Source organism: Heliangelus exortis, chromosome 20 (assembly GCF_036169615.1).
Source record: "Heliangelus exortis chromosome 20, bHelExo1.hap1, whole genome shotgun sequence".
Lineage (NCBI taxonomy): Eukaryota > Metazoa > Chordata > Aves > Apodiformes > Trochilidae > Heliangelus > Heliangelus exortis.
The window spans coordinates 12,251,487-12,267,957 of NC_092441.1; positions in this window are offsets into that span (position 1 = coordinate 12,251,487).

The following is a 16,471-nucleotide window of genomic DNA, read 5'->3' on the forward strand; positions in this document are numbered from 1 at the left end:
TTCTCAGTGCAATCCAGTCACACTGATACAGACATTGACACTGTAAGCATTTCAGCTTCACTCCATGACAGTTTTACGCCAGACCCCCGAAGTATTCCCCTGTGCATTAACAATACCAAGAAAATAAATACACCTCTCGAAGACATCCCTGTTGAGAGAGACAACTGGGCAAGCTCTTTTTCCTCAACATTTTTATCAGATCCAAGAGGTATCATTTTCATAGGAATATTCTGAAAAAAAAAAAAGGCTCAATATTTTGGCACTGAGGGTAACCAGAAGCTGCAGATACAGTCCGGGCTGACCCAAACCCAGCAGCCTGGACAACTACCACAAACCTTTCCCAGCTCTGCTTCCTTCAGATACACTGGCAGCAACCCCAGATTTTCATCTGGTTCAAACCTACCCTGATCATTTCTGAACACCCTTATTACACAGCATCGACTCTGTGACAGCCTTTTTAGAATCTGTAGAACAATCAAGAGTGGGATTGCAATTTGAGGTTAAAAATTCACTGTGAATAAAAGCTGAGTAGGAAAGTAAATATTAGCACAGCTTGGTGAACAACAGCAAATTTTTCTGCAGAGTAACTACTAAGTATAGGAATAGTTAAACGTAGATAAGCTTTCTCCTTGCCCCCAAACTGTAAAATTAAATAAATAGCATTGTACTCTTATGAGCCTGGAGGGAATTTATATGAATGGGGAAAGCCATAAAAATACATGGTTTTGTAAGTACACAAAGGGCTCCCGGAGATGCTTTAATGAACTGCATGTGTTTATGTGTCATGTGCTTTGCTGAACAACAAAATATTTGAAATATGTTTTTACAGATCAACTGAAATTTTTGGTCTGAGTATATGTGCTATCAATTAATCTATGGATTATATAGTATTGTCTCACACTACCCAGGGCAGCGGTGGAGTTACCATCCCTGGAGGTATTTAAGAGGACCTGCTCCTTAAGGACACGGTTTAGTAGTTAGCTTATGGCCAAAGGTTGGACTAGATGATCTTGTATGATCTTCCAGCAAAAAACATTCTGTGATTCTGTGATTATTAGCTTCCTTTTTGATTACTACTGATGGCAAAGTAGAATGGTTACCAAAGCTGGTACCCTCACACAGGATATCAGCCTTTTATTCCTGCTGGAATTCTCGGTATCAAGTAGAAAATTTGCCTTCTTGTTTTTCACGGAGTGTGATTTCCTAACAACCAAACACATCATGAACAATTAATAAAAAAGTTTGTAGTTTAGTGTTAGGATAGGTTAAAATGTCAAGCAACATACTTATGAGATGTAAACTCTCCTCTACTATTTGATCAGCAGGAATCAAATTGAAAATTGCAGAAATGGGAATATTGTGGAATAATTTACAAGAAATGTAACAAAAATGCTCTATTAGTAAGATGCCAACATGGCAAGTGTATTTTCTTGTCATTCTCGGCTTCTATCAGTTTTCTATACAGGAGTATAAAACTGTCAGCACTAACTTTCTGACCTGGAGGACTGCTGGCTTGAGGTTTGAGGATTTCTTTTTTTCAGAGCTACAGCTGTGGTTGTCTTTGGACATCATTCAGGAGGAATCTGTAGATAGAGGTAGCTCTTCCATTTTATAAATAGGAACATGTAGAAAACCTAGGCATACCCTTCCTCCATGTGTGAAGCAGAGGTAGTTGACTTTGCAGCTAAATACCAGCTGAGGTTTTCTGACTTCAATTAGATACCACTGAGATAATATGAGGGAAATTAGAGGCAATAATTGAGCTTAGTAGGATGCATTTCTTTAGAAGCTGTCTTTGCAGCTCAGGAACAAGGAGTAAGAAGGGGAGTGATTGTTTTTGAGAAATGTTCCCCGTCTGTTGGTTCCTGTCCATTAGTAAATGTTAATTAAAATCCATTGTGTTTGTTTTCATGACAGCATTTAGGAGATTGATGGCATTTAGTCTACTAGGCAGATTTTTGCAGAAGTTTCTCTTAGAATAGAGAATGTTAGCAAAATGGTATATTGGATGGGTTTGTTGTGGAAAGTGTTTACTGCCAGCGGCATGCTTACTGTGAAGCTGAGAAAGTGCAACCATCAAATCTGCTGTGAAATTTCTGGTGCCACTTGCTCTTCCGTTCCATCTGTGCTGGGTTTTTGTGACAGGACTTTTGTAGAGAGGGAGCTTCCAGAGGAGAGGGGGGAGAGAGGAGAGAGCAATACTGGAGCAGAGGGACCTGCAGCCATGGACGACCCCTGGCCAGAGGAGGTAACTGTGCCCAAAGCAAGTGAACAAAACCAAAACAAAAAACCCCAGACAAAGCCAAAAAGCCCACCAGCTTGTCTACCCTCTTAAACTGTGCCCTCGGTTCTGCTCTAGGTTCTGACTGGATGGATGCGACAAGGAATTCCTGGGGTTGTTTTTCTACTCTTCCACGACAGTTGTCACTCTTGGATGGCCCTGGAAGCTTCTGAGCAAATGCCTTTGTTCCAGAGAAAAAAAACATGCTGGTTTGTTGATACAGTTGCCACCAAGAACTAATAAAATCATGAATGCTTTTTTGAATATTTGATACTCCATCATCTGAAATTTAAGACAGAGAAAAAAAAGAGACACGCCTTCTATCAGTTAAAAGTTTAATTTCTTTCTTCCTAATAAAGAGTACAACAGAACAGGCTCAAGCTAAACGAGATCCCACCATGTCCCTATGAAGAGAAATACAGTTGAACCCAGACTGCTTCTGCAGGAGATCCAGTTCCACAATCTGTTAAAATTAGCATCTAAAAGTATCAATACAGAATGTAGCCCCCTTTATCTTTCAAATATTATCTAAAATCAATCTCAATAGATCGGTAAGTGTATCTATAAATAGGTATAAGTATGTAACAAATAGTACCTACTAGAGGTACTATACAGAATCTGTATACATAGGTATAAATGTCTATAAATAGCTATAGATACGTAATAACATCTGATGAAGTGCTGTTAAAAACATAACATCTTCTACAAGATAAATACAATCCTATTTTAAAAGGTAAAAACCTACTCTGAAGACCAACTTAAAACTACAAAAAACATCAACAAACAGCAGGTAAAAAATATCTTTAAAAAAAAAAAGTGAAAAAATGGAGCTGTGCCTAAAAAATAAATGTGCAAGCAAAATTTATTCCAACAGCGCTGAAATAATCAGGATGATCCCGTCCTCCTCACTCCTTTCCTTCTTCCTCCTGAAAGAAGCCCCGTTTGCACGATGCATCTCCCTGCAGTTGGAAATCTAGGAAGAAAAGGGCGTGCTGAGTAAATCTCTGTCCTTGTGTCTTTTCCACAAGAACTGAGCGGGAGGAGCAATAACTGCAGACAAGAACCAAACCACTCTGATCTCCCCTTTCCGTAACACTTAGGTCAGAGTAGCTCTCGGGTCATCACGCAAAAAAACCACAGAGTCTCTCTTACTGATTTGTGCCAGGGCAAAGGTAATTTTCTGTCTTGTACTTTTGCTTTCAGCTCAGTATCTTGTAAGCAGCTGCACTTGCTGGAATTAACAGCAAGTTTCTCAGTCAGTGTCTGCTTCTGGGACTGATAACAATGTTTACAGTTAGTGCTAGAGACTGGTGTGCATAACCAAGGACACGGCTTGGTTTTGAACATTTTGGGCTCTGGTAAGAGAAAAGGAGTAAAAAGTTCACACCTGCAACCCTCCTTTAAGGAGGAGCAGACAAGATAGATGACCAAAGTTGACCAAACAGAATATTCCATCCCATACATGTCGTACTCAGTATAAATTTGAGGGATCATGAGAGTTAAACCTGTTGTTTTTTTTTTTTTCCACCCCCTCCCTGCTTCCCCTTCTTCTCCCGTCCCTGTTTGCCTCAGCATCCTAGGAGGATTCCATCCATTCCTCTCCCTGTTGTCCTGATCCATCCCAGACTGAATCTCTGTGTTCCTGCCTCCAGCTCCCGAGCACTGCTGAGTCCAGGAGTTCAGGCTGGACTTTCCCATGGCTGGAAAGTGACGTGGTGACTTGAGAGTTACTGGGGCGAAGGAACAAGGTATCAATTTTCCTGTATATTTTTCTGTATTTAGTGATATTTTTTCCTATTTACCTTTACTTTTACATTAAAGCTGTGTAGTTTAGTTTCCAACCCATAGGCCTCTCTCCCTTATTCTCTTATTTCTTCTTCAAGGATGGGAGGGGCGTTACTAGATGAAAAAGAGAAAGATCCTGACAGGATTAAGTCCTGTAAGGAGGGGAGATCAGGCCAAGCTGTTTGTGTGAATTTACTTTATATAGAATGGTTACCAAAGATGGTACCCTCACACAGGATATCAGCCTTCTATTCCTCCTTGAGAATCTAACGATGTTACAACGATGTTGTAATCTCCCCTTTTACCGTATAAATACCCCAAGCCTTTCCCTTAACCCTTGGATCTCTTTGTCCAGCAAGAGCTGGGAATTCCCCGTATCCGCAAATACCTTTTACTGTTTAAAGGCTTAAAACTCTGTCTCTGAATAGTTTTATTAGGCCTTTTTGGGCTCCAATTTGGCGACCGTGGCAGGACTGGACTCTGCTGTGCGGGACCCAGGGACGCTTTTTGTGTCCCCTTGACGAATTCAGTCGAATATGCCTCCCCAATTCCCTTGGCTTCAATGGGCCTATGGACACCAGACCTTCCTCATACTGTAGAGGTATTCATATATGTATTTGGGTTTTGAGGGAAAGGGAGGTTGGAGTTCTCCCAGGATTTATAGGGGTTCGACTCCCCTAGGATTTGCAGGGGTTCTATCTAGTCCCCCAGTATTTACAGGGACGCTGGGGACGCCCCCAGGCTGACGGATTGGAGTCCAGTCTCGCTCTGAGTCGGTCCCTCTCCGGGGTTCAGGTCCCCAGGAGAAATGAAGTCCATTCACAGCAGTGGGAAGGTACACTCTCTGTGCTCCATCATGTTGACAACGGGTTTATGGTTCATATGATCATATTGTAACAGATTTACAATATAAAGTTATAGTTGTTCATTTAATCTGAGTAACTTGGTTTATAAAATGGACATATCAACTGTAAAGTTATGTGCCAAAAATATTTTGTGATTGTGACAAATTGTAATAACCTACATATAATGTTTCTTTATTTAACCTAAATAGAAAATTTTAGTGTGTTTACTTAGAGAGGCAAGATAGAAGTAACAAAATATGTTGACTACAGAGAAAAGGTGTATTGTGGCAAAATGCTGTATGGTTATGTTTGCACATTCTTGGAGATAACCTTTGTGGAGAGGGGTTAGCCAAAAAAACAGGATGTGTCTGCAGAAGAAATAGTGTGGAAAGAAGTTAACAAAAACACAGGATGCGCCTACAGAAGAAATAGTGTGGGAAGGATGTGTCTGAATCGTTGATAAATGACAACTTTTCTAGCAACTCGAGTATGAGCACAGAACGACATGACCATAAAGGACTATAAATACTTGAGAAAATTTTAAAGAAGTCGCACCCACTTTCAGGAGCAGAGACTCCCGGGTGTCCAGCGCTGTTATTGCTTGTTGTCTCTTGCTATTAAATTCCAATTGATTCACTAATTGGCATGTCCTGGTCAATTGTTTAATGGGACTTAACTTATAACAATATGGTGATTGATGATTATGTTATTCTGTTGTACTGCTTGTAAATAATGTAAGAGTTTGAGGGGTTACGCGTCCCTACCGAAGATGTTCTATAGCTTTATCTTCGGGGTGTTGCGGGGAGTCTTTTGTCATAACACCGGCAGGTATTCGTGGTTTATAGCGGCATCTTGTGACCATAGGCGGTAAAGCAACGTGTAAGGTTCTGTGTAAAATTTTACCTGTGCAAAGTTCTGACTGAATTTGCGCAAGTGTGCGTGATTGAGACGCAATTTAATTGCGAAGAGAGTGAGGAGTCCCGGTTTGCATTTCCGTGTCACCTGCAAGGGGGCTGGCCAGAGAAGGACGAAGCGATTGGTGTGAATGTAGATTGTTAAAACAAAATAAGAAGTGCGCTTGAGTGCTAGAATAAGTTGAGTAAGGTGTTGAAATTTTAAGTTGCTGAAATTTGAATAGAATTTGGTAAACCAGAAAGGGCCCCTACAGTTGTAACCTCTGGAGTAGGCATAAAGGGTTCTGAGCAGAGTAAGGAAATTCATGCTAAAACCCCCTTGGGATGCATTTTAAAGCAGTGGAAGGAGTTTTGTGGAATGCTGGGAGGGAATATAGGGAAAAAGGTACTTGTGAAATATTGTTAAGATTGGTGGCCGTTGTATAAACTAGATGATGGGGAAATGTGGCCACCGGAAGGAAGCTTAAATTATAATACCATCCTACAACTTAGGCTGTTTCTCTGTAGAAGAGAAAAGTGGGATGAAGTAATAACTGCAGACATATTTTTCACCTTAAGGGAGAAGCCGGAATGGCAAAACGATTGTGGAACAAATGTATCACCCCAAGATCCCTTTGTTTTAGACCTAGAACGGGATCAGAAAAACAGAGAAGTTAAGGAACGCTGTTGTGATGTTTGAAGTATAGGGAAAAGATGCCTTAAATTGAAAGAAAAAAAAATAGTGAAGAGGAAAGTACCGTTAGCCTCCAAGAATATCAGCCTCCTGTGCCCGGATGTGGAGTACCGCTCCCAGTGTCACAACAGGAAAGCAGCAGTAGCTCCGTAAAATTGGGAAGCGAGAAAAGAATTGAAAAGTGTTGCGCAAAAGCCGGTAGGGGGAGACAAAGACGAAGAGAAAGCCCCGCAGGAGACAGGGAAAAGGGTGAAGAAGAGAGGACAGCAGACACCGAAAATCTGGGAGACGATACCGGAGAAGGGACTAGCCATCCATATTACACAAGGGCAACAGAGCGAAAGGAAAAGAAAAGGGAGACTAGAAGCAGAGAAAGCTAGGATAGAAGCTAAAGCCGAAGCAGTGAGGGTGAAACTGGAAGAAGAGAAAGCAAGACTGGAGGCAGAAAAAGCAGGAGCAGGAAGGGCAGAAATAAAGAAAAAAGCTCAGACTGGAGAGGGTGAAGTAGAGGGAGGAAAAGAAATCATAGAGAACAAGAAAAAGAAAAGAGAGAGAGAAGCTTTCCAGAATTATGGAAGCAGTAGATCCAACTCCAAAGCTTCCAGAGGCAAATAATAGAGGTAGAGGGCATGGTTATCCCATGAGAGAGAGAGGAAGGTTCCAGCGAAATAAGGGAGACCCAAATCAATGTTTTTATTGCCACTGAATGGGACACTGGCAAGGAGAATGCCCAAAACTAAATAAAGAACTTGGAGGGCATCTGTTTTTCAGGTTGCTCATGATAATGGTAACTGAAGGGGACTGGTGAGTCATTCTCTAGCAGATCCACTTGTTAAAATAGTGCTATGGGAAGGTAAAAAGGAAATGGATTTTTTAATAGACACTGGAGCTACCTATTCAGTCTCAAAACAAGAATTAATATCAAAAGCTGATGAATTTATACATGTTGTGGGGGCGACAGGCCAAGCAGAAAAGGCTTTCTTCTTGAAACCTCTTAAATACAAAACTGGGAAACACATGGGGATTCATCAATTCTTATACTTACCTAATTCTCCAAAACCTCTTCTAGGGAGAGACTTGTTAGAGAATTTAGGGGCCGTAATAAAATTTGATAAAGATAAACGAAGAACAATTCATAACTGCCCTAAGTCTAACTATCAGTTGTGTTAAACCAGAATCTGATAATCATAAAAGTAACCGAACCACAAACGGAACTTATCTGTCAGTGTGGGCAACTGATATACCTGGAAAATCAAAACAGGCTGCCACCATCTTTATCGAATTAATACCAGGGGCTATACTGGTAAACAGAAAAAAATACCCCCTGAAGCTAGAAGATAGGAAGGGAATGGAGCCATTGATAGAGAGGTTTTTAGAATTGATAGAATGTGAATCATATTTCAATACACCAATATTATCATTCAAGAAACCAAATGGGACTTACAGACTGGTACAGGATTTAAGGGCTGTAAATGATATTACTAAGACTGTCCATCCCGTGGTAGCTAACCCTTATATACTCTTGACCAAACTGAAAGATAATCTGATCTGGTTTACAGTGTTAGATTTGAAAGATGCATTTTTCTGCCTTACTTCAGCCCCAGAAAGCCGAAAGATTTTAGCCTTCGAATGGAAGTTTGTTAGTAAAGGGAGAAAAACACAGCTAACCTGGACGGTGTTACCTCAAGGTTACAAAAATAGTTCTACAGTATTTGGAAATCAACTTGCCAAAGAATTGGAACAGTGGGAGCGACCACAGGGAGAGGGCGCTCTTCTGCAATATGTGGATGATTTACTGATAGCAACTGAAACAGAAGAACAATGTGTTCAGTGAACAATCTCGTTGTTAAATTTCTTGGGTTTAAACGGTTATCGAGTCTCCCAAAAGAAAGCGCAGCTTGTGCAAGAAAAGGCGGTCTACCTAGGATACGAGATCTCTGGAGGACAGCGATCCCTAGGAACAACGAGGAAAGAAGGCATCTGCCAGATGCCCAGGCCTGAAACGGTGAGAGCCTTCCAAGGAATGACAGGTTGGGATCACCTGTGGATATATCAGTATGGGATACATTCCAAACCTCTGTATGATTTGTTGAAAGAGTCTAAAAATATTCTAGTCTGGAGTCCTGAGGCAGAAACAGTCTTTAAAAGACTGAAACAAGAACTAATGAAAGCCCCAGCATTAGGTCTACCTGATGTAACAAAACCATTTTGGCTGTTCTCACAGGAATGCCAGGGAATGGCCCTAGGAGTCCTAGCTCAACAATTGGGACCATACAAAAATGCTGTGGCTTACTTCTCTAAGCAACTAGACGAAGTAAGTAAAGGATGGCCCACATGCCTGAAGGCAGTGGCTGCAGTAATCATAAACATCGAAGAGAGCAGAAAACTCACTATGGGCCAGAAAAATGACTGTATTAGTGTCCCACACCGTATCAGCAGTACTGGAACAGAAAGGTGGCCATTGGCTGTAACCTTCTCGATTCCTGAAGTACAAGGCAATTTTAGCTGAATCAGATGACATAACCATTTAAGTGACTAATGTTGTCAACCCAGCATCATTCTTAGAAGGAAGACTGTCAGCAGAGCCAATTGAGCATGACTGCCTAGAAACAATCGAGGCTGTGCATTCCAGTCGTCCGGATCTCAAGGAAGAGCCACTCGAAGGGGCAGATAACTGGTACTCGGATGGCAGTAGCTTCGTAAAGCAGGGGGTAAGGATGGCGGGCTACGCAGTAACTACAACAGAGCAGGTAATTGAATCAAATCCCTTGCCTGTGGGAACTTCAGCACAGAAGGCCAAACTAATAGCTCTTACCCGAGCCCTCGAGCTGGCAAAAGGGAAAAGAATGGACGGATTCTAAGTATGCTTTCTCCATCACGCATGCTCATGGGGCAATCTGGAAGGAGCGAGGACTGCTGACTGCCCAGGGAAGACCCATAAAATATGCAGAAGAAATCCTACAGTTGCTGGAGTCTGCTCAGCTGCCAACCCAAGTGGCCATAATGCATTGTAAAGGGCACCTTAAAGGGAACACCGTTCCAGAAATGGGGAATAGAGCAGCAGCTGTGGAAGCTAAATTAGCTGCTGCAAGAGCCAAGGATTTAGTATTGCCGTGGTACCAGAAGAATTAGATACTAGTTTTCAACCAGAGTGCCAGGAATCAGACCGTAGGTGGATACAAAGAAACAAAGGTAAATGTTAGATGGTGGATGGGGTCAGCTAGAAACAGGACAACTAGTGCTGCCAGAGAAATTAGTATGGCATTTTGTAAAAACAGAACATGACAAAGCCCACTGGGGATAAGATCCTCTTAATCAGCATTTAAAAGTTAGAATAGCAGGGCCAAAGCTATTTACAACAGTGAAACAGGTCACATCACAATGTGAATGCTGTTTGAAAAATAATCCACACATGGGAACAAAGGTACACCAGGTAGTAACTGATAGAGGAAAATTCCCAGGGGAAGTGTGGCAGATTGATTTCTCTGAACTACCAAGGAAAGGGGGGTATACCTCTTGGCTCTGACAGATACATTTTCTGGGTGGCCTGAAGCGTTCCCATGCAGAACAAACAAAGAAAGACAAGTAACTAAAGTCTTGTTTCATGAAATCATTCCGAGGTTCGGGGCTCCTAGGAGCATCTCCTCGGACAAAGGCTCGCACTTTTGTGCTAAAATTGTACAAGCAATAAGTAAGGCACTGCACATCAAATGGCAATTGCACACGTCCTACTTATTAAACAACAAATTGGAAAAATATGCCAGGAAACTAACATGCAGTGGTACCAAGCCTTACCTATTGCTCTAATCAGACTAAGAGTGAAGCCCCACTCAAAAGAAAAACCGAGTCCGTTTGAAATTTTGTACAGGAGCCAGATTGTGCCCTAGGCGCGCGCAATGAGATGTAACTGGATGGTTTGGCACTGTACTAGGGGTATTGTACACGATAGACCAAGAAGTATTGGTAAACATATTAAGTGCCATCACTTCCCATTTGGGGGAACTCAAAGTGCCTTTGAGCTCATCCATACTTAGCCTAGCAGAAACACAGTCACAAGCAACTAAATTACTGACCCTAGTGGCTAACCACATCACTGAAGGCCTTTTAAAGCTTGCAGAGTACACCGGTAATGCAAATAGAGAGATTGCACTTTCTATTCAGTACACTCAAACACAGCAGTGGGTACAAACAGTAGCTGCAGGAATTCTGAGGGAAGGAACATCCGGAGTCCTACCCCAAGAAATAAAAGAAATAAAAGAAATGATAGCGAGAGATAGCTCTACAACCCAATTCGAGAAGGATCATCAGGCATGGTGGCAACTTGTAAATTTTACTTACTCACAAGGTGAGCAAATCGAGGACTACATGCTCACTATTAGTGCTGCCAAGGAGAAAATCATCTTTCTTGTCCTGACCTTAGGAACTGTGTATCAGAATGTTGTAATTCGACCCATAGGCCATAATGTTTGGGCAAGTTTTGATCACTCCAGGAGTAAGTGGCAATCAATCAGAACAGAAGCCTGTATTCCTAAACAACTAGGATCCATTTGTGAAAATACAGTTATAGAAAATGAAAATTTGTCCCTAGATACTGAAGATAATTTGTATACTTTTGAAATGTTTCCCCATAATGACAACCAATCACAGGTTTATTATGTAGGAAATGGCTGTGCAAATCGAGGCCTACATGCCAACAGCTCCACCCCAAAACATCAGGAGCAGAGCTGCTACAGGCACTGTGCATGTGTAGGGTATTAGAGGGACAGCCTGGTGCTGCTTGGGACAGGAGATTGTGACAATGTGGCAGACAAATCATCCAGCCACAGCCCACAAGTGTCAAAACCTTGTGCAGCCACAGCCATTGTCTCTGGCAGGCTCCTTGCTGTCTGTGAGTGCTCAGCACACTTTGGGTGCTCCTTGAGTGAAGGGAGGACACCGTGGGGCCTAGCTGGTTTTTCCATCTTTACTCACCTGCAGCCATTTCCCCCATTTCACCCCTGCTCCTCTCTTCAGAACCAACAGCACAATATACATCGGCACCATCCCGGTCCTCCCTTCTTCAGTAGGGATCTCAGGAAGAGTGAGGTCTGAGCTGCCTGGGACCGGACTTCCACGTCAGGGTCCTTCTCCAGTCTATGGAGGGCTGCAAGGGAAAGAAAAAGAGGGAGCAGTGGTGAAACCCTCTGTCTGCAAAGAGCCTCCCATGCCAGCCCCATCCCTCTTTATCCCTGGCCAGGAGGAGGAGGTGAGATCATTCCTGCTGCTCAGGAATGCCCCGAGCACCCCTGAGCCCTTCCTCTGCCCCTGGAGCATTTATTTATTTCCCTGGGGCATTTCTTTCCCTGGAGCAGGGCCAGGCATGGCCCCTGCCACACCAGCCCCATCCAGCACAGCTCTACCCCTACTCATCCCTGCACATTTTCTGCAGATTCTCCTGATCTTGGGTCCTGTTTAGGTGCTGCACAGCAATCCCTGGGAACAGAGCAGCCCTGGGGAAGGAGAGGGGAAGGAGATGGGAAGGAGAGGCCCCGGGGGCTGTCTCACCCACGAACCTGACAGCCTGCAGCCTGACGCTGGCCCGAGTGTCTGCCAGGGATTTCTTGCAGAAATTGAGGTGGTCTGGGAGCATCCTCCTGTCCTGCTCCAACTGGAGAAAATGGCACAGACCATTCCCCGTGTGCTGGAGACATCCCTCTGCCCTTCCAAGGGAAGGAAAGGGGAAGGGAGAAGGGGAAGGGAGAAGGGGAAGGGGGACTGATCTCCAGGCTGTGTGTTGCACCCTGGAGCAGGGTCAGCGAGGAAGAGCTGCAGACCCAGACCCTGGGCTCATGGGGCACCCTGGTGCCTGGGGCCCATCCTCACCAATATCTTTCCCATCTTCTTTGCATCCTTTCCCTGGACAAGACACTTCAGTTTCTGCTTCTCCAAGAGCTCTGCACAGGTGAGGAGGGCTTCCTGAGATGACTGCAAAGCAGCAGAAGCTGGGAGACAGCACCACAGCTTGGAGAAGGAGCCCTGACATCCCCCTCCTCTTGGCAAGGCCAGGCAGGGGGAATCTGGTCATTAATTGTCTGTGGCAGGGGCTCTGCAGGGACCCATCTTCTGCGCTGTGCAGGAGGAGGGCTGGGAGGGGTCCCTAGCATCCTGCCCACCTCTGCAGCAAGAGGAGGAGGAGGAGGAGAGGAAGGCAGTGGTAGGACCAGCACAAGGAAGGAGGAGATCTCTGCCCTGCTCTGGGCAACCTGGAGGTTCCCAGAGGATTACTGCCAGCAGCCCTCACCCCTGATGGGCAGGCCACCATCAGAGGATCAGGTCTCCCTTACTCATGTCACTTGGAAAATCTGTACCTTTCACCTGTATCTGTCCCCATGTCACCTGAAAATCTGTTCAGCTTTGAAATCCCTACCTGGGCCACACTGTCAGTCTGCTCATTAAGATGAAATAAGAGTGGGAGCAGGGCTCTCTGGATTTGCTTCTTCACCTCCTTCCTCTCTGCCTCATCTTCCCCCCCTCCGCAGACTCCACAATCTTTCTCAGAAGGCTGATGGAAAGCTCTTGTACCTGGATGGACTCATGGAAGGCAGGCAGGCAGGCAGGCAAGAAAAGAAAAAAAGAAAAGAAAAAGAAAAAGAAAAAGAAAAAGAAAAAGAAAAAGAAAAAGAAAAAGAAAAAGAAAAAGAAAAAGAAAAAGAAGCAAAAGCAAAAGCAAAAGCAAAGCAAAGCAAAGAAAAGAAAAGAAAAGGAGAGAAAAGAAAAGAAAAGGAGAGAAAGAGAGAAAGAGAGAAAGAGAGAAAGAAAGAAAGAAAGGAAAGAGAGAAAGAAAGAAAGAAAGGAAAGAAAGAAAGAAAGAAAGAAGAAAGAAAGAAAGAAAGAAAGAAAGAAAGAAAGAAAGAAAGAAAGAAAGAAAGAAAGAAAGAAAGAAAGAAAGAAAGAAAGAAAGAAAGAAAGAAAGAAAGAAAGAAAGAAAGAAAGAAAGAAAGAAAGAAAGAAAGAAAGAAAGAAAGAAAGAAAGAAAGAAAGAAAGAAAGAAAGAAAGAAAGAAAGAAAGAAAGAAAGAAAGAAAGAAAGAAAGAAAGAAAGAAAGAAAGAAAGAAAGAAAGAAAGAAAGAAAGAAAGAAAGAAAGAAAGAAAGAAAGAAAGAAAGAAAGAAAGAAAGAAAGAAAGAAAGAAAGAAAGAAAGAAAGAAAGAAAGAAAGAAAGAAAGAAAGAAAGAAAGAAAGAAAGAAAGAAAGAGAGAGAGAAGGTGAGTGCAGCAACAGCCTCTCCCTGCGTATGGTGAGCAAGGGCATTGGTGGCGTGGGGGTGAGGGGAGATGCTTCCCAATGCTGCCTGTGGTGTCCTTGCCCTCTGCCTCTCTGTGGGGCTCAGGCTCCTTACATCACCAAAGCAGGGTGGGAGCTCCTCCACCAGCAGCAGAGCAATGGCTCTGGCCTTCTTCTTCAGGTGCCCCATTGTTGGGGAATGCTGGAGAATGTCCCTGAATGTTCCCAAAAAGGTAGGGGGTGTGACCCCTTTGCAGTGCCCAACCCCGTGTTTGAGAGGCCAATTAGATCGGCCCATAATCCTGTGCTACCTGCACCAGGGATTCGCTGTGCTACAGGTAAACACCCCGGGTGTCCAATAAAACGTTATGTTATGGTATAGTGGCGGGGGTGTGGTCACAGAGACCGTATATAAGGGAAAGTTGCTGCGCAATAAAGTTGAAGCTTGTTTATCAACCACATTGGTTGCACGAGTTTTCCTCGCCGTTTCCCAACACCCCATCATGTTGTGGAAGATGAGCAAGGCTGACACCCTGCTGTCCACGCTGCGATTCTTCAGGCACAGCAGGATGTCATCCAGCAGGGACCTGTACCTCATTCTTCTGGCCCGGGGGAAGCAGAGAATTTCTGTGCTGCTTGGAGCAGGGCTCACTCTGCTGACAGCCACCTCCTTCCTCCCAAGTCACATGTTACCCCCCCTGCCCCAGCTCCATGCTGCCAATGTGGCTCTTCCTGACTACACCTTGCTCACCATCTCCTCTACTGACAGTGCCACCAAGGCCCTGATTGCCGGGAAGTTCTTTGCAGGGGTGGGATGCTTCAGATGTGCCTGGAGGACCTGCAGGTCAACCCAGCCCTTTTGGAAGGGGATGGCAGGCCAGGAGAGGAAGCAAAGAGAGCAGTGAGAGGCAAGCAGGGCCTGCAGCACCCCTTGACACTCTGTGGCTCCTCGTTTCTGTGGTCACGCCATTGGTGGGGAGCAAAGAAAAATATCTGGGGCTCTCAAATATCCCCTTTGACTGGATATCTGGGTGTTCTGCATTCTCCTCCTCCAGTGTCTCGCCTGCATGGGGGGACAACACACAAGAGGCATCAGGACTCAGCATCTTTGCCCACAAGCTTCCCAATCAGTAGAAGAGTTTTCAACTTGGCATGGATGAGGAGGTAGGCTGTGCTGGGACCAGCTCCCAGCCCCAAGCAGCCCTGGCAGTAAGGCACCGCCACCCTGCCCCCTGCCTGTGGTAACCCTGTTGCCATGGAAACAGCATCTTGGCATCCTGGCAGTCCTCCTCCCTGAGGTCTGGACCTTCTCCAGGACCCCTCACTCATCTGCAGTGGCTGGACCATGGTCATCTCGTAGGGTTCTGCTGGAGAGCTGCTCTCCTGAGGAGCCCTCACCTCCTCCCAGGCCTGCTTTGGGTGGCTGGGGGGTCTCCGTGCCATCCTGCCAAATGGAGGGAAATGTGGGAGGAGGAAAGGAGGGAGGGGCAGCTTAAGGGGAACAGAACACTTCTTGGGTTGCCCTATGGCCCCATCCTCACTTAGATCCCCTCAGGACCTTCCTCTACCTTCCAATTCATCCCAGAGCCCTGTGTGCACATGCCCTGGCATGGCCCCAGGACCTATCTGGGAATCCCTGCTTCTCCCTCTCCAGCTTGTGCTCTCCTCACAGTTCTTCAGTTTCTGGCATCTCACAGTTACAGCCTTTACCCCAATTGAAAAATCTCTAAGCAATAGGAAGAAAAATATGTTTATGCCCTCTCCTCTCTTCCCATTGCTCTCTAGGGATGAAATTGCCAATGGGGCTCTTACAGTGCCTCTCACTCACCAGATGATGTCAGAAGAGGAAAGCAAAAAAGAATTCATCTGTCTTTTCTGCACAACCTTAACATCTCAAATCAATACCCTAAGCCTACCTACAGCCTAAGAGACAGAGAATTCAAGGATCCAACCCAAGCACAACTGATTTAGGCAGCTTCTAAGATGCTTATCTACACACAGCCTGTCTCTGAACAGCCTAGAAAGGTGTAAGAGTTCAGCCTGAAGCTTTTGGAGAGAACAGGACTGGCAAACAAATGCAAAGAGTGACCACTGAAAACTTTGGCTGGCCCTAACCCTCACATGTAACCCTACCCACAGCACCACCAACAATCGGTTTACGGCTCTGACTTTTAATAAAAAACTCAAATATACCAGCCTTCAGCACCCACTCTCCACGGTTGCTCATTAGGGCTCCCACACCTCCGAACAAACAGGACTGGCAAAGAAATGCAAAGAGTGACCACTGAAAACTTTTGCTGGCCCTAACCCTCACATGGAACCCTACTCACGGCACCACCCACAATCACACTACTGGCTTGCATTTTTCCACAAACCTTGAATATACCAGCCCTTGGGGGCCACTCCCACTGTTGCTCAATAGGCCTCCGAAAACTCCAGAACAAACGGGACTGGCAAACAAATACAAAGAGTGACCACTGAAAACTTTGGTTGGCCCTAGCCCTCACATTGAAAATTTTCTAGTTCTTTTAGTCTCAGATTCACTCAATGTTTTCAAGACCTGATTTCTTGAAAGAAGTTTAGGGAGACACATCTAAAGAATGCTGTGGCACCCTCAAAGCCTAAAGCACTTGATGTGACTCTTTAGGGAATTCCCTTTATGTTGGATGAAGTTACAAGCGTTTCGCATTGTCTCTGAGCTGCTGGCACAC